We start from the raw sequence: 18,476 nt of genomic DNA, 5'->3' as shown, positions 1-18,476 counted from the left end.
ACTGGGCTAAAGGGCACAAGCAGCCGGCCCAGTTGGTAAAATAACCTGTCTAGAGACATTACTAAAATGACTACACAACAGGTGACTCCTGCCCACTTAGTGACAGTGGGTGCCTCCTGCCCTATATAGTGAGAGGGGGTCCTCTTGTATTGCCTATAGTCACCTGCCTCCTGCCCTTGCAGTTACAGTGGGTCCTGTTGTATTGTTTGCAGACACCTGCCTCCTGCCCATGCAGTAACACTGGGTACTGTTGTGTATCCATTTTTCTAGATTTGCTTGCTTTCTGAAGGGGAGAACCTTTAACTTGCCACCATCAGTCTCATCTAATTCAGGATGTGTCAGCGGCTTTCCTTACTCTTATCACGGCACCCAGAAGCGTGAGTAGCACACCTTCTCCCACGTAAAGTGGACTGAAAGTTATTTTTGAAAAGCATCTGAACATATGGTCTTGTTATACAAAGCATTTAGACAAACATATGTAATCTCAGCCACGCACGCACACACAAACATATATACATACACATACTCACACGTAGTTAATACATCACCACACCAATGCACACATATACACACACCGAATCATCCACACTGTTCATACACACTTTCTCAAGCAGAATCCTCTGCGCACACACACATACACAAATGCAGCCACACACGTGTCTGCACACACACATGCAGGCATATTGACATTAGTACATAGACACAGATGATGTACATGTTCATAAGCACAGACGTCCCCACAGGCATTCACAGAAAAACACACATAGGCAAACACCCACACATAATGAAATGGTAAATCTTGCCATCGTATGTGTTTACTGAGAAATACTAAGGGACATATTTGTGAGACCTTTGAATCAAATTTTTGAAGCCACACAAAGCCACCTTGCGTGGCATCAAAAATCTGAAGTAAAGCAAAGCAGTGCAAATTTCTGTGTTGCATTACTCTGTGCAAAGGAGGCATTCCATAAGCTTTGTGTGGGTGTGGGTTTTTGATTCATTCCCAGATTAACCAAACCTAGTAAACCTGGGAATGTGCCAAAAAGATACTCCTCCCCAAGAGAGGCGTAACACAGAGAAATATAGTTATTCTCCTTGTTACTTCCTCTTTCTATGTGTGCTGCAGAATAGAGGAATAAGAATGTAAGGATTGTTTTTTTGTAGGAAGGTGCCCCTACCTGCACAAAAATCCTGCCTACAACACAGAGACCCTTATATCATGGTGCAAGGGTGCAAGGGTGCCTGGCGCATTGCCATCAATGTATCAGATTTCTTGTTCTTCCCGCACATCCCCTGACAATGCAATGGATGCGCTGTATTTACAATACAGAGCCCCATGGCGCATGTTTTCACAGGTTCGTCAGAACTTCTGACGCATCTGTTAACAATAAACTCATGCATTGCTCATGCACTGCTGATGAAACTCCAGCAATGCCAGACATCTCCCATAGGAAAAAATCCCTGCATCAATTTTACGCCTGATGCAGTGAAGTTGCAGAATGATGCAGTGAAAAGTTGTATATTTCAATGCGTCAGTTCTGCGTGGCGTTTCCTGTGGGAATGCCTACCATGTGTACATTACACCTGGAACAGGTATAAAGGGATTTACAAACTGAAACATTGAGCCCTTGCATTAGTTTATACATATGGAGCAGTGCAGTGCTCTGCTAGTGACCCTGCTGTGTCAAAAAGAAAAAAGACTCAGCGGTGGCACAAAAGACTAGTGAATGAGGCCCTAAGTTTGCAAATTAAAAAAACCTGCCTCCCTTCATCAACCTGCTGCTGGTCTGAGAGAGGCCCTGTTGAACATGTTTTCTTGCTCCAGACATTCTAGAGAGGTGCCAGATTTTGCACCTAGATCTCCTTTCTGTAACAGGATCCTTTGCAGCACCCTCAGAAGCTACTCTTAATGCCTAGAAGATGGTTACTGACCTCTCTGACCTACTTGTCAATTTCAGTTCTTGTTCCCACCCACCCTGTTATACCGGGTGATTTTAATATCCATGGACCTGCTGATCCCTACACCTCTCTCCTCCTGTTACTCCCATGTGGAGCCATGCATTAGACCTGAAGCTTGCTCCTGGTGGCAAGACCTGTTCTATTGGTATTGCTCCTGGTGACATGGCTTGTTCCATTTCTGTTGCTCCTGGTGGCATGGCCTGTTCTATTTCTGTGTTCCAGGTGGCACAGCCTGTTCTATTTCTGTTGCTCCAGGTGACACGGCCTGTTCTATTTCTATTCCTCCTGGTGGCCTGGCTTGCTCTAATTCTGTTGCTCCTGGTGGCACGCCCGATTCTATTTCTATTGTTCCTGGCAGCATTGCCTGTTCTATCTCTATTACTCCTGTTGTTCCTGGTTACACAGCCTGTTCTATTTCTGCTGCTCCTGGTGGCATAGCCTGTTTTATTTCTGCTGCTCCTGGTGGCACGGCCTGTTCCATTTCTGTTGATCCTGGTGGCATGGCCTGTCCTATTTCTGCTGCTCCTGGTGGCATGGCTTGCTCTAATTCTGTTGCTCCTGGTGGCATGCCCTATTCAATTTCTATTGCTCCTGGCAGCATGGCCTGTTCTATCTCTATTGCTCCTGGTGGCATGGCCTCTTCTATCTCTATTGCTCCTAGTGGCATGGGCTGTTCTATTTCAATTGCTCTTGGTGGCATGGCCTCTTATGTTTCTAATGCTTCTGGTGGCATGGCCTGTTCTTTTTCTGTTGCTCCTGGAGTCATGGCCTATTCTATTTTTATGGCTCCTGGCGACATGACCTGTTCTATTTCTGTTGCTCCTGGAGGCATGGCTTTTTCTATTTCTGTTGCTCCTCCAGGGGTGGCCTGTTCTATTTCTGTTGATCCAGGTGGCACAGCCTGTTCTATTTTTATTGCTCCTGGTGTACAACCTGTTCTATTTCTCTTGTTCCTGGTGAATGGTCTGTTCTATTTCTGTTGCTCCTGGTGGCACGGCCTGTTCCATTTCTCTTGTTCCTGGTGGCATGGCATGTTCCATTTCATTGCTCCTGGCGGCATGGCCGGTTCTGTTTCTATTGCTCATGGTGGCGTGGCATGTTCTATTTCTATTGCTCCTAAGTGGCATGGCCTGTTCTATTTGTATTGCTCCTGGTGGTTTGGCCTGTTCTATTTCTGTTGCTCCTGGCAGCATGGCCTATTCTATTTTTGTTGCACCTGGTGGCATGACCAGTTCTGTTTTGGTTCCTCTCAGTGGCATGGCCTGTTTTATTTTTATTGCTGCTGGTGGCATGCTCTGTTCTATTTCTTTTGCTCCTGGTGGCATGGCCTCTTCTATTCCTGTGGCTCCTGACGGCAGGGCCTGTTCTGTTTCTCTTGCTCCTGGTGACATAGCCTATTCTATTTCGGTTGCTCCTGGCAGCACAGCTTGCTCTATTTCTATTGCTCCTGGTGGCACGGCTTTCTCTATTTCTATTGCTCCTGGCGGCATTGCCTCTTCTATTCCTGTTGCTCCTAGTGCATTACCTGTTCTATTTCTAGTCTGTCTCATAGAAGGGCTGACCACTCTGGTGTGACTTTCCACCTTCTACCATCTACTCTTACCACCACTGTGCGCTCTACATTAGGGATGGCTGAAAACTGGGAAAATCTAATCTCAGCGTCCTTTAGTTCGCTGCTCTGCTTTGCACAGTAACATGTGGTCTCAGACTTCCTCTTCTGACAAGTATAACATCCCCTCAAATAAACTTAATAAATGGAACAGCAAATGCTCTCTTTGGTTTATTAATTCTTCTGTTCAATTACACAGAGTAAAACACTCTAAACACACTGGGTGTCATAGTTATGAAATCAGATAATAAGGGGGTCATTACAACCCTGGCGGTTGGTGTTAAAGCTGCGGTAATACCGCAAACAGGCCGGCGAAAAAAAAAGGGAATTATGACCGTGGCGGAAACCGCCAACATAGACAGCCACTTTAACACTCCGACCGCCATGGCGGTACAGACAAGCAGCGCGGCAGTCACCGCCAACAGACAGGCGGAAGACAATGTACCGCCCACAGTATCACAACTCGCCAATCCGCCACCTTTTCCGGGGAGGATTCACTGTGGATAAAAACACGGCGGAAACAGCTTTTGCATTGGGAAAACGCTCACCTTAACACACTCCACGAGGAAGGAGGCCACCATGGAGCCCGAACTACAAATACTCCCTGCGCTTGTCTTTCTGCTCCTCTACAATCACCATCTACGTAGGCGCCGAAGACAACGGTGAGTACTGCACCTATGACATAGGGGAGGGGGGAGGCAAAAGTCAGGGTGACACACACGCAACACCCCCACCCCCAACCCGACCCTCACCCACTACAACACACACACCAATGCATGTCCAAAAAGCAAAGTAACAACCCCCTCCCCCCTCGGAAGAATGCAAAGACAAAAGGAAATCAGTTCAAACATTGTAATGTATCAAAATACAGTAAGCTAATATATACAGATATATATACACATTCCAGAATTGATACATTACGATTAGTAGTGCAGGTATGCACATATCAATGTCCGTGCACCACTGGGCCCAAAATGCATGGGCGAGGCCCACACTAGATACCTGTCCACAAACAGAGAGAACACTGCAGGGGCATCAGATAGAAATACAACAGGCACCTCAGGGGGAAGGGAAGGAGGGGGCACCTCAGCCGGATTTCAGCACCACGCCAGATCCACGACGGGGCTCCATGCCCATTGATGTATCCTGGGGAGTGCAAAGCCACAGGCCCTCATTCTGACAAACGGGAACCGCCACTTGGCCACTCCGCGGTCAAAAGACTGCGGAGGCCGTTCTGGCTTTCCCGCTGGGCCGGCGGGCGCCCGCCAAAGGAGCGCCCGCCGGGCCAGCGGGAAAGGCCCTGCAACATTGAAGCCGGCTCCGAATGGAGCCGGCGGTGTTGCAGGGGTGCGACGGGTGCAGTTGCACCCGTCGCGATTTTCACTGTCTGCTAAGCAGGCAGTGAAAATCTTTCTGGGGCCCTGTTAGGGGGCCCCTGCACTGCCCATGCCAGTGGCATGGGCAGTGCAGGGGCCCCCAGGGGCCCCACAACACCCGTTCCCGCCATCCTGTTCCTGGCAGTAAAAAACGCCAGAAACAGGATGGCGGGAAGGGGGTCGGAATCTCCATGGCGAGATTCAGCCCAGCCAGGGGTAATCCGGCGGGAAACCGTCGGATCCCCTTTTCTGACCGCGGCTTTACCGCCGCGGTCAGAATGGGCACTGAAGCACCGCCAGCCTGTTGGCGGTGCTTCCGTGTCCCTCCACCCTGGCGGTCATAGACCGCCAGGGTTGGAATGAGGGCCACAGTCTCTCAAGTCTCTACAGTGGGTGGGTTGCCCACTGCATTATCCTGGGGAGTGCAAAGCCACAGTCCCTCAAGTCTCTATAGTGGGTGGGTTGCCCACTGTACCATCCTGGGGAGTGCAAAGCCACAGTCTCTCAAGTCTCTACAGTGGGTGGGTTGCCCACTGCATTATCCTGGGGAGTGCAAAGCCACAGTCTCTCAAGTCTCTACAGTGGGTGGGTTGACCACTGTACCATCCTGGGGAGTGCAAAGCCACAGTCTCTCAAGTCTCTACAGTGGGTGGGTTGCCCACTGTACCATTCTGGGGAGTGCAAAGCCACAGTCTCTCAAGTGGATAACAGTCTCCACTGGTTCTGGAGGGGGACTGGTGCCCAGACTGCATCAGGCTCCCCGTGACGGTTCCTGTTCCGTCACTGTCCCAGCTGCACATGGGCTAACGATGCTTGATTTGGCGGTCTTTTCCCTGTCCAGCGGTGCTTTGCCATGTTGGTCTTTGCCCTGTTCAGCGGTGCTTTGCCCTGTTTAGCGGTCTTCACCATGGCGGTCTTTTCCCTGGATCCGGAACATCAGGGGGGTCATGGTTCGACGGGCACCCCTCCCACGTTGGGAGGCCATCCCCAGCTGAGCCTCTGCCGTCTTCTTGCTCCAGCGGCGAATGTCCTCCCATCTTTTCCGGCAGTGGGTGCCCCATCTCTGGTGGACCCCCAGGGTCCGGACGTCCTTGGCGATGGCACGCCAAATGTCCTTCTGGTGGGCGCTGACCTACATGACATGTACAGGGGAAGAAGAGAAGTCATTAACAACCGCACCGTCGAAGTGGGTGGCCCCCATCCCTACCCTTGCCATGTGGCACATGCATTCACAGTCCTTCATGTTCCCTGAACTCTGCCCCCTTCCTACTGGCATCCAGCCCTCTCCACCCAGGCATAGCCCATACAACGTGCTCCCTGTGTACTTACCTGTTGGTCTAGAGGACCGTAGAGTAGCATGTACTGGGGGAGGACCCCATCCACGAGCTTCTCCAACTCCTGAGCAGTGAAGGCAGGGACCCTTTCCCCAGACGCAGCAGCTATTGTCTCTTCTAGACCGAGGGCACAGCAGCACTTGCAGTGTAGGTCCTCTCCTGTCGAAGATCAGGTATTGAGTGACTGAACAGATAGAAAATAGCGGTCACGTCCGCGGCGGTGACGTCTGCGGCGGTGCGTCTCATCACCGCCGGCGCACTTCATCATTGGCTCCTGGACCCATAGGGTTCAATGTTAACCAATGCAGCATTGCGCCGCGGTCTACGACCGCCTACCGCGACGGTGTACAACGCCAGCTAAGATACCTCACATCCCATTGTCCCACTTTAGAGGCCAGGCAGCCGCCATTTCAGGGGCCCACATGGCTTCATTTACTACTGCGTCACACATACCTAGGCCTACACTCAACACACATACAGGAAGAGTTTTGTATTTGGTGTCGTGTTCTGTGTAGCTGTGGGTACATACCTGGGAATTTGTTGACTCTGTGGTCGCTGTTGTCCTTCCTAGGAACCGTCAGCTGGGACATGTGAGGAGATGGCGGAATCCTCCGGTGTACCGACCGCTGGTGGACCTGTTGACAATGGAGGGGCGACATTTAATCATCACCTACAGGTTTGACCGTGCCACAATCAGGAACTGTGTACCCAGTTGGAGCCAGACCTGATCTCACCAATCCGCCATCCCACAGGAATCCCCCCTGACGTGCAGGTGCTATCAGTGCTCCATTTCCTTGCAAGTGGGTCTTTTCAGACAACAGTGGCCATGGCATCAGGGATGTCCCAGCCTATGTTTGCCAACGTGTTGTCCAGAGTGTTGTCTGCCCTGCTGAAACACGTAAGGAGCTACATTGTTTTCCCACAGGTGGAGGATTTGGCTACAGTGAAAGTTGACTTCTATGCCCTTGGACATATCCCCAACATCATAGGTGCTATTGATGGGACCCATGTAGCTCTGGTCCCCCCGGCAAGAGTTATCATTCCATGAATGTAGAACATAATCATAGAGAAAACACACAAGGGTAGTAAGGGTGAAAGGAGCCGCACATCTGAGCAGTAAAACAGTTGTTTTAAGGCACGTAACAAAGTGAAAGCAGGGTCTGGTGCAGCCTGGCCCAGTGCCTTACTACCCGGTAGGCACAAAGACGGGTAACAAAATACCCGTAGACAAATTTGAACAAGATGGCCACAGCACACAGAATATATAGTCCAATGGTGTAACAGGGAGAATATCCCTGAAAGTGTAATGTTGAAGTGAAAAGTAGACTGGAGTCCAAGTTCTTTGTTTTGCAGATGTTGCCTTTAATTGTAGATGCCAGAGATCATTGCGTCATCAACGAGATACAGCCAACACGTGTTTCGTCACACAAGTGACTTCATCAAGGCTGCAAAACAGTAAGGAAATACAAAAAAGAAAAAGGAGAAAAGTTCTATTGTTTTGGCAAATATAAGTGTATGCAGGTAAGCATGGGCTCATCAAGTGAGCACACGGAAAGACTCCAGGCAGATGGATGTCATAACCCAGTGAGTTGTATGTGAGTACAGTGGACCTAATGTGGTGAGTAGGTGAGTGTTGAGAAAACACAGCAAGCAAAGGTTCTTGATAGGGACCCTAGGTGTAGAGCATAAGAAAGAAAGTGAATCACTGTGGTATAAATCTAACGTAAACTAAACAGTAAACTAAACAGTTGCGACAATGTTACGAAGTGGTAACCATGAGCCTATAAAGTAAAATGTACCATATCGACGAGAAGCGAAGGGCTGAGAGAAAGAACCGACAGATGGATAAATAAGAGAAAAACAAGTAAGTAACGTGAGTGAGCCGACGAGGTGAGTGGCAGTAACTAAGTACGTGGATCATACCTGGGCCGTCCGGCCAGAATGGTACGTGACAAAGGTAGGTGGCGGGGGAGCCCCGTGATCAGTTGGCTGGGCTCCAGAAGGTCAATTGAAACTGGTAAGAGAGATAACAAGGACTGAGAGTACGCAAAGAGACAGTACAAAGTGAAGATGAAAGGATGAAAGTGGAAGCACAGAGTAAAACCAAATAGATGAGAGAAAAGGTATAGATGAATGGTGTGAGAATAAAGAGGGAAAGAATGAGAGAAATAGGTCACACAATACATACCTACTAGGAGTGGACCTGTCAGTGGTGTACCTGGGTGAGGTAATGAGTACGTAAGGCGAGGGCAGTAGTAGTAGACCCTGATAAGTCTGTGGTCAAGAACCTATGGAAGTGTTGGAGAAAAAAAGGGAGGGGGGGGGAAAAGGAAGGGACAGGGAACGAGAAATGAGACAGTAAAACCTGAAAGGGAGAACAGGAACATAGGTAACTGGTATAAATGCAGGTGAAGCTAAGGCGGTAGGGAGTGCGGAAATTGAATAAAGAGGAGTAAGCAGTGAGATCCTATTTAGATGGTCGAGTAGTCATAGCCTCATCAGTTAAGTCCATAGGGTCAGAAGTAGTTATTATGTTAAAGAAAACGATTATGGTGAAAACTAAACGCGGTACGAAATAGCTAGGACAAGTTTGGCGGTGACCAAGCAAACCGTCCAGTCACGAAAAAACGGGTTGGAGGTTCGAAGGCAAGCGGAAAAAGCCCAAGTGTGCAGGGCTGCAAAATTGGCGTGGGACAAGTAAAAAAAGACGCTACTTAGGAATGGGGCAAGGATTAAATGCGCAAAGCAGAACAATTAGTCAAAGAAGGTTGGGCTGTGCCCAAAATTAAAAGTTAATCCACAGACGGTGAGGGAGCGAGCCAATGAATTAAACAGTAAAGTCAAACGGTAACGGCATACGGTAACAGGGCATAAAAGCGCATGGTTATCAAATGTGAGATGGTGGTGGAGTGTGGCAAGTCATCAGCGCGATACGAAACATATTTAAAAAACAAAACATGGGGATGGAGCAAAAGCGTAGGAAGAATGGGCTGTTTACACATAAAAAGTAAGTATGCAAAGGATAGAAAATCGAACCGCTACACTGTAGGGAAGGTAGATTATTAACGGCGTAAGGCGATGCAGCATAAAGACAGGAGAAGAAGAAAACATACCTGTAAGAAGGAGGAGAGTGGCACCAAGTATTCAGAACGTAGTAATCGGCCGAGAGGGCTTGCGGTCTCGTTTTAAAGATCGCGGGAGGGATTGTAGTAGAAATAAAAGAAGGACTAGAATTCGAGAAAAGCTAGTCAGTTTGGCGGCCATATTGCATGTGAAAGATAAAGATCCGGGCACCTAGACTTAGATGCGTCCGCGCATGTCTGTAAAAAATCGAAGAGGCGGCCATATTTCAATAGTAAGGGCAAGATGATGAAACCGAAGATGTGAAGAATAAATGTGTAAGTGAAGCACGGATGGTATAGTGATAGTAGTGCATGGGTGCGCGTCAATGGGTGTAACTGGTAAGTAGATGTAGTATGCCTGAGTAAGGATCGAGATAAGTAATGTAGTTGTAATGTCGGTGAAAAATGTGAAACCAGATCAGTTAAGAGATGTAGTGGTGCATGGTTAAGGTGAGTATAAAGCAGGTACAACAGTACATGGAATGGGTTAAAACCCAAAAACACAGAGGTCATGGAGCACAGTACAGGTGATAGATGCAGTATTTCAAAAAACAATGGAGCATATAAGGACAGAGGTCATGGAGCATGGTGGTTTAGTACATTCGATGGTGATGTGTGGTCATGAGTAGGTGACAAAGCATTAGTACAAAGATGCAGACATGCAATATGATAAATACAGGGATGTCCTGACACATGAGGAGAGTGGTGTATAAATAAAAGTATTAATGGATATTTGGCCACGGAGGGGCCCAAATAATCAATGAAACAACACGCAGGAGTATATCACAGAACTCATGAGAGAAAGTAATGTAGCTCACGGTCAGTGTTTAGGCCTGATTCCACTTTACGAAGTTTTAAGATCCACTTAGCCTCGCATCTGCGCAAGTCCCTTGTTCTGTCCCCCCATCTTGGGGGGTTGGAAACATGCGTGATGCCATGGAATCTGATGTTTAAAAGATCCTCTTCCCCGTGCAGAGTATTGAAGTGGACAGCAAGAGGATAGTTGGTGTTAACATTTCTAATGGCTCTGACATGCTCCTGTATTCGTTCCTTGAGTGGACGTATGGAGCTACCAATGTAGATCAAACCACATACACATATCAAGCAGTAAACAGTGAACTTTGTGTTGCAATTAATGAAGGATTTGATTTGATACGTAATACCAGTGTTGTAGGAGAATGATACTGTTTTGTTGAGGGCCAATTGGCAGGATATGCAGCAGCCACATTTGTAGAAACCGTTAGGATTTTCTGGCAACCAACCCAATGGGCGATTAGAGGGGGAGGGGCCGAGAAAACTGGGGCACAGAATGTTTCTTAGCGTACGACCTCTGGTGTGCACAATGGTGGGTGACGTCCCTGCTGAGTTTTTAAGGCAGGTGTCCAACATTAACAAGTGCCAATGTTTCTTTAGGAATCGCAGAACCGTCTTGCTCACAGGGCTGTATTGGGTGATGAAAGCGACCGGTCTCCTGTTGGGCGAACCATTGGCGGCAGTTTTTTGGGGGGTTTTTAGCAATAAGGCGTGCTGGTTCTTGTTAGATATGCGTTTACTGGCAACCGAGATGAGTTTATCAGTATAGCCCCTAGCTCGGAAACGGTGTGTTAGGCTATTTAGTTCTTGTCTGAAGATGTGCGTGTCAGTGCAGTTACGTCTGATCCTGACCATCTCTGGTCAGGATCAGATATGGCCGCCAAACTGACTAGCTTTTCTCGAATTCTAGTCCTTCTTTTATTTCTACTACAATCCCTCTCGCGATCTTTAAAACGAGATCGCAAGCCCTCTCGGCCGATTACTACGTTCTGAATACTTGGTGCCACTCTCCTCCTTCTTACAGGTATGTTTTCTTCTTCTCCTGTCTTTATGCTGCATCGCCTTACGTCGTTAATAATCTACCTTCCCTACAGTGTAGCGGTTCGATTTTCTATCCTTTGCATACTTACTTTTTATGTGTAAACAGCCCATTCTTCCTACGCTTTTGCTCCATCCCCATGTTTTGTTTTTTAAATATGTTTCGTATCGCGCTGATGACTTGCCACACTCCACCACCATCTCACATTTGATAACCATGCGCTTTTATGCCCTGTTACCGTATGCCGTTACCGTTTGACTTTACTGTTTAATTCATTGGCTCGCTCCCTCACCGTCTGTGGATTAACTTTTAATTTTGGGCACAGCCCAACCTTCTTTGACTAATTGTTCTGCTTTGCGCATTTAATCCTTGCCCCATTCCTAAGTAGCGTCTTTTTTTACTTGTCCCACGCCAATTTTGCAGCCCTGCACACTTGGGCTTTTTCCGCTTGCCTTCGAACCTCCAACCCGTTTTTTCGTGACTGGACGGTTTGCTTGGTCACCGCCAAACTTGTCCTAGCTATTTCGTACCGCGTTTAGTTTTCACCATAATCGTTTTCTTTAACATAATAACTACTTCTGACCCTATGGACTTAACTGATGAGGCTATGACTACTCGACCATCTAAATAGGATCTCACTGCTTACTCCTCTTTATTCAATTTCCGCACTCCCTACCGCCTTAGCTTCACCTGCATTTATACCAGTTACCTATGTTCCTGTTCTCCCTTTCAGGTTTTACTGTCTCATTTCTCGTTCCCTGTCCCTTCCTTTTCCCCCCCCCTCCCTTTTTTTCTCCAACACTTCCATAGGTTCTTGACCACAGACTTATCAGGGTCTACTACTACTGCCCTCGCCTTACGTGCTCATTACCTCACCCAGGTACACCACTGACAGATCCACTCCTAGTAGGTATGTATTGTGTGACCTATTTCTCTCATTCTTTCCCTCTTTATTCTCACACCATTCATCTATACCTTTTCTCTCATCTATTTGGTTTTACTCTGTGCTTCCACTTTCATCCTTTCATCTTCACTTTGTACTGTCTCTTTGCGTACTCTAAGTCCTTGTTATCTCTCTTACCAGTTTCAATTGACCTTCTGGAGCCCAGCCAACTGATCACGGGGCTCCCCCGCCACCTACCTTTGTCACGTACCATTCTGGCCGGACGGCCCAGGTATGATCCACGTACTTAGTTACTGCCACTCACCTCGTCGGCTCACTCACGTTACTTACTTGTTTTTCTCTTATTTATCCATCTGTCGGTTCTTTCTCTCAGCCCTTCGCTTCTCGTCGATATGGTACATTTTACTTTATAGGCTCATGGTTACCACTTCGTAACATTGCCGCAACTGTTTAGTTTACTGTTTAGTTTACGTTAGATTTATACCACAGTGATTCACTTTCTTTCTTATGCTCTACACCTAGGGTCCCTATCAAGAACCTTTGCTTGCTGTGTTTTCTCAACACTCACCTACTCACCACATTAGGTCCACTGTACTCACATACAAAACACTGGGTTATGACATCCATCTGCCTGGAGTCTTTCCGTGTGCTCACTTGATGAGCCCATGCTTACCTGCATACACTTATATTTGCCAAAACAATAGAACTTTTCTCCTTTTTCCTTTTTGTATTTCCTTACTGTTTTGCAGCCTTGATGAAGTCACTTGTGTGACGAAACACGTGTTGGCTGTATCTCGTTGATGACGCAATGATCTCTGGCATCTACAATTAAAGGCAACATCTGCAAAACAAAGAACTTGGACTCCAGTCTACTTTTCACTTCAACATTACACTTTCAGGGATATTCTCCCTGTTACACCATTGGACTATATATTCTGTGTGCTGTGGCCATCTTGTTCAAATTCCATGAATGTACAGATGGTATGTTTGGCAGACCAGTACATCTCCCAGGTAAATGCTATGTTCCCTGGCTCTGTGCATGACGCCTACATCCTGCGTAATAGCAGTATCCCTTATGTGATGGGTCAACTCCAGAGGCACCGTGTGTGGCTATTAGGCGACTCTGGTTTCCCCAACCTGTCATGGCTATTGACCCCAGTGAGGAATCCCAGGACCAGGGCAGAGGAACGCTACAATGAGGCCCATGGGCGGACTAGGAGGGTGATCGAACGCACCTTCGGCCTCCTGAAGGCCAGGTTCAGGTGCCTCCATATGACAGGTGGTTCCCTATTCTACTCACCAAAAAAGGTGTGCCAGATCATCATCACCTGCTCGATGCTTCACAATCTTGCTTTGCGACGCCAGGTGCCTTTTCTGCAGGAGGATGGTCCAGATGGCGGTGTTGTGGCAGCTGTGGAGCCTGTGGACAGTGATGAGGAGGAAGCTGAGGAAGAAGACATAGACAACAGGGAGTCAGTCATACAGCAATATTTCCAGTGACACACAGGTGAGAATATTTTTTTTTACTATTACATTCACTTTCACACTTCTACCTCTATCCTGTCTGTCATTTAGTAGCAGTATTTGGTAACTGAGTTGTACCTTTCATTACGGTTTCACAGGTGTGGTTACCAACGTGTGTCATCTGCTTGCATCCTTCATGGACTTGTGATGTGTGACATAGGTATGTTGGCATTACAATTGAAAACACATTTTTACACTGTCATTGATAATACACATTTACCAAATCACAGACTGACTCCAGATTAATTTGTGGTTCAAGGGTGTTTATTTAAGTGCTCAAAAATGGAGGGGGGTTGTAAAATGGTGATGGGGGATGGTGGAGGAATGTCCATGGCAGAATCCAGTCTATTCGTCTCACAGGTGCTTTGCCCATATGGGCATAGGAAGTGGAGCTGGGGCAGTTCCAATCTGGACTTTGGTGGGACAGTGGGAGGACAATCAGGGTGGTCTCATTTCCTGGCGGGGGTCTTGCCATCTTGCTCTGTCCTGTTCCTGGATCTCAGGGACCGCTTGCGGGGTGGTTCTCCCTCTGCAGGGGGTGGGGTGCTGGTGTGGTGGTCCTGTGGCCGGGCATCCTGTCCACTAGCGCCGGCGTGGGTGGTGGGCAGTTCATCATCCATGCTAGTGTCAGGGGCCCCTTGGAGTGCCATGGTGTCCCTCATGGTCTTTTGTATGTCCTTCAGCACCCCTACGATGGTGCCCAGGGCAGAGCTGATGGTTCTGAGCTTTTCCCTGAACCCCAAATACTGGTCCTCCTGCATGTGTTGGGTCTCCTGAAACTTGGCCAGGACCGTCGCCATCGTCTCCTGGGAGTGGTGGTATGCTCCCATGATGGAGGAGAGGGCCTCGTGGAGGGTGGGTTCCCTTGGCCTGTCCGCCCCCTGTCGTACAGCAGCCCTCCCAGTTCCCCTGTGTTCCTGTGCCTCCGTCCCCTGGCCCGTGTGCCCACTACCACTGCCCCCAGGTCCCTGTTGTTGTTGGGGTGGTGGGTTATCCTGGGTTCCCTGTAGTGGTGGACACACCGCTGATTGACGTGTCCTGGGTACGGAGGTATGGGCCCGCTGGGTGGGTGCTGTGCTGGTGTTACCAGAGGGTGGAAGGTCAGTGTTGGGCTGTGTCTGTGCGAGGGAAACCGACTGTCCCGAGGCCCACGATGGTCCGGGCTGGTCATCTGGATCCAGTTGGCCAGAGCTGCTGTTGTCACTGTGGGCCTCTTCTGTGGGTGGAGTGGAGATGTCTGGACCCTCCTGTGTGGTGAAGTTCCGTAGTGGTCCTGCAGGGGTATAAGAGCATGATTATTGCATGTGTGTGTGTCATGGTGTGCAATGGGTGGGTGTGCGTGTACCCCAGTGCAAGCATTCCTGTGTGGGGGTTTGTGTGATGATGGTTAGGGGGTTTTTATGGGTATGTGCAGTGAGCATGCTTTAGTGAGTGAGGAGTGACCATGCTTAGTTGTGTCATGCAGGGCTTGGTGTAGGGATGGGTGGTTTGTGTTATTAGTATATTAGTGAGGAGTTGGAGTGATAGGGGAGTGGGTGAGGGTGGGTGTGTGTGATAGCATGCAGGTAGGGTGGGGGATATGATAGTTAAGATTTTACTTACCAGTGTCCATTCCTCCACCGACTCCTCCGAGGGCCTCTGGATGCATGATGGTCAAGACTTGCTCCTCCCATGTTGTTAGTTGTGGGGGAGGAGGTGGGGGTCCGCCGCCAGTCCGCTGTACGGCGATGTTGTGCCTGGAGACCACAGAACGCATCCTTCCCCCGTAGGTCGTTCCACCTCTTCCTGATGTCCTCCCGATTTCTTGGATGCTGTCCCACAGCGTTGACCCTGTCCACGATTCTGCGCCATAGCTCCATCTTCCTGGCTATGAAGGTGTGCTGCACCTGTGAGCCAAATAGCTGTAGGTCTACCCGAAGGATTTCCTCCACCATGACCCTGAGCTCCTCCTCGGAAAACCTGGGGTGTCTTTGGCGTGACATGGGGTGGATGCGTGGGGTGGTGTATGTGTTGATGTGTGTGGTGATGTGTAGTGGTGTTTGGTGTTTTGTGCGTGGAATGTTGTATGGGTGATGGTGTTGTGTGCCTCTGTGTGGTGGGGTTCTCAATTGCTGTGCTCTCTGTCTCTCGGCTTCCTCAAGATTTCAGGTTGTAGGGGTTTGTGGGTGATGTGGGTGTGTGTTTTATATTGTGTTGGGTGTGTGGGAGTGGTGTTTGTATGTGTATCAGGTGTGTGTATTTCGAATTGTCCAATGTGGCGGTGTTTTGGAGATGTGTGTGTATTCTGAGCGCGGCAGTGTGTACCGCCAATGGAGTACCGTGTTTGAAAGACCGCCGCGTGGATTTGTGGGTCGTGATAGCATGGGCATGTTTCTGTTGGCGTGACGGTGGAGGAATTGTTTTCGCCAGTTTAACACTAACCTTTGGTGTGGCGGACTTGTGTGGGTGTCTGAATTTCGGCGGATTCTGAGATGTGTGTCATAATAGCTGTGGCGGAATTCTGCGGCGGTGTATTGGCGGTCTTCTGCACGGCGGTAAGCGTCTTTTACCGCCAATGTTGTAATGACCCTCTAAGTCTAGAAAGATGCCTTTTTAAAATATAAAATGATTACAAAAGAAGCTCATTCGCAGTATTACATTAATATATTTGAGTCCTAAAGACAACAATGGACACAAATATCTGTTTAAGATTCTTAAAGGTGTGTCATTGCACACAACAATGCCTGCCCCATTTATTGCCAATAACTGGTTAAATTCTTTCAGACAAAAATTAGACATATTAGAAACAGGATGGCTGAAGAATTAGGCCCCAGCCATGTTAGTGTTGTGCACACATTTCTCTCAAACACTATCTGGGGTGAGTTTCACCTTCTTAACAAGGAAAAAATGAGGGGCATATTTATCAAATATTCACGCAGCACTTTGCTGCGTGAAAGGTAGAGGGCAGAAATGCACTGTATTTAACACTATACAGCCCTTTCCCGCTCTCTGTCTGCTCTGGCACACAAAGTGCTGCCTAGCTCCAAGGCAGGCACCCTTGCACCATCATGGTGCAAGGGGGCCTCTGTTGTTGACAGAAGGGACATCTTCCTGCAGGAAGGGACATCTTCCTGCTCAAAAACTATCGTCCGAGTCTTTTTTCCTCTTTCTATGTGTGCTGCATCTCTCTTCCTTATGCCTCTTCTGGGGGGGGAGAACATTTTGATGCATTCCCAGGTCTACCAGTATTGATAAATCTGGGAATGTTTCAGAATCCATTGGTTTATGTGGGATCTTTCACGCTCCACCCATGGCATGCCTCCCTAGTGCAGAGTAACACAATACAGCAACTTATGCTGCCTTGCGTTACTCCAGATTTACCAAGATAAGCAGGGCCACACAATGTGGCCTTGCCTGGCTTAGTAAATCTCATCTAGCTTTTTCATCACCCTTGTACAGTGCTTAATTTGTAAAGAAAAATGTGCCGGTGCCCATAGCCCTCCTCTTAAACACGCGGCTGCTGCAATTAAATGTGGGAACACGGAATACTGTTCGGCGTAATCCTGAAGCCATCTCAGGCCTCGTCAATCCATTTACAGCCACTCCCTGCCACTTCAGTTCACTCAAGCAGCTTTCTGCTTTATCCTTTTGTGGCTCTTTTTCATTTTTCCCTTCCTCCGTCTTTCCCATATGTGTCTTTTGCTCACAGAAAATGCTTGAGGCAGAAGAATAAGCGCTGGGCTTAAAAAATAAGTGCCGGTGCTTGGCTTGTGCAGTTGGCAACAGGGACGCCATCGATGTCAAGCAGCCAGTGACAGGTGGCAGGATGGTCAAACTGAGACGCGTGGGGCCTGGGCATGGTTTGGGCATGCTGGCAGCTTACAGTTGGTCCTCTCGCAGAGCTGTCTCCAGTGACATATGTTCCCCCTGGTGGGTGGCTTGCAATTATTGATGTCCTCTCTGGTACTGCTACGAGGCCTCATTCGTATTGCTCTTCTCCCTTTCTCTTGTGCACCAGTGGTGTTCCTGATCTTCTGTGTAACAGGTCTGTCACACCCCTTTTCTTTCAAACCTTTACGACATGGCATCGTGCCACGTTCCTCTCTTTTCTCCTTTTGCTTTCTTGATGTGGCGTTGTGCCACGGGTCGCATGTTGCATGCAGCACATGGACCATTTGATGGCTTGTGCTGCACCTCAGATCGTGCACGTTCTTCTGTCGCAGCGACTCGCAGACTTAGGGGGTTAGGAGGCCGCCCGCCAGAGTTCCCTCGACAGAACACCGCTCCGCGGTACAAAGACCGCTGCGGTGACTGTGTTTCCCGCTGGGCTGGCGGGCGACCGCCAAAAGGCCGCCCGCCAGCCCAGCGGGAAACCCCTTCCTACGAGGAAGCCGGCTCCGCATGGAGCCGGCGGAGTGGGAAAGGTGCGACGGGTGCAGTTGCACCCGTCGCGAATTTCAGTGTCTGCTCAGCAGACACTGAAATTCTTTGTGGGGCCCTCTTACGGGGGCCCCTGCAGTGCCCATGCCATTGGCATGGGCACTGCAGGGGCCCCCAGGGGCCCCATGACACCCCATACCGCCATCCTGTTCCTGGCGGCAGAACTGCCAGGAACAGGATGGCGGTATGGGGTGTCAGAATCCCCATGGCGGCGCAGCAAGCTGCGCCGCCATGGAGGATTCAGCAGGGCAGCGGAAAACCAGCGGGACACCGCCGGTTTTCCTGTTATGACCGCGGCCATACCGCCGCGGTCAGAATGCCCTGCGGAGCACCGCCAGCCTGTTGGCGGTGCTCCCGCCGACCCTGGCCCCGGTGGT

The 18,476-nt window shown here is 49.1% G+C and overlaps 1 long non-coding RNA gene across 1 annotated transcript in view; it reads left to right on the top strand.

Moving 5' to 3' along the window:
• Nucleotides 1–296: 296 nt before the first annotated feature.
• Nucleotides 297–18,476, top strand: part of LOC138250895 (uncharacterized) — a 60,566-nt gene continuing 42,386 nt past the window's right edge. Inside the window, exon 1 of the long non-coding RNA XR_011198231.1 lies at nucleotides 297–377. This is a non-coding gene — a long non-coding RNA (uncharacterized lncRNA). The remainder of the gene's footprint in view (nucleotides 378–18,476) is intronic.

The sequence above is a fragment of the Pleurodeles waltl genome, chromosome 1_1 (assembly GCF_031143425.1).
Source record: "Pleurodeles waltl isolate 20211129_DDA chromosome 1_1, aPleWal1.hap1.20221129, whole genome shotgun sequence".
NCBI lineage: Eukaryota > Metazoa > Chordata > Amphibia > Caudata > Salamandridae > Pleurodeles > Pleurodeles waltl.
The sequence above is the reverse complement of the archived record's forward strand: the minus strand, read 5'-3'. Positions and strand labels throughout refer to the sequence as shown.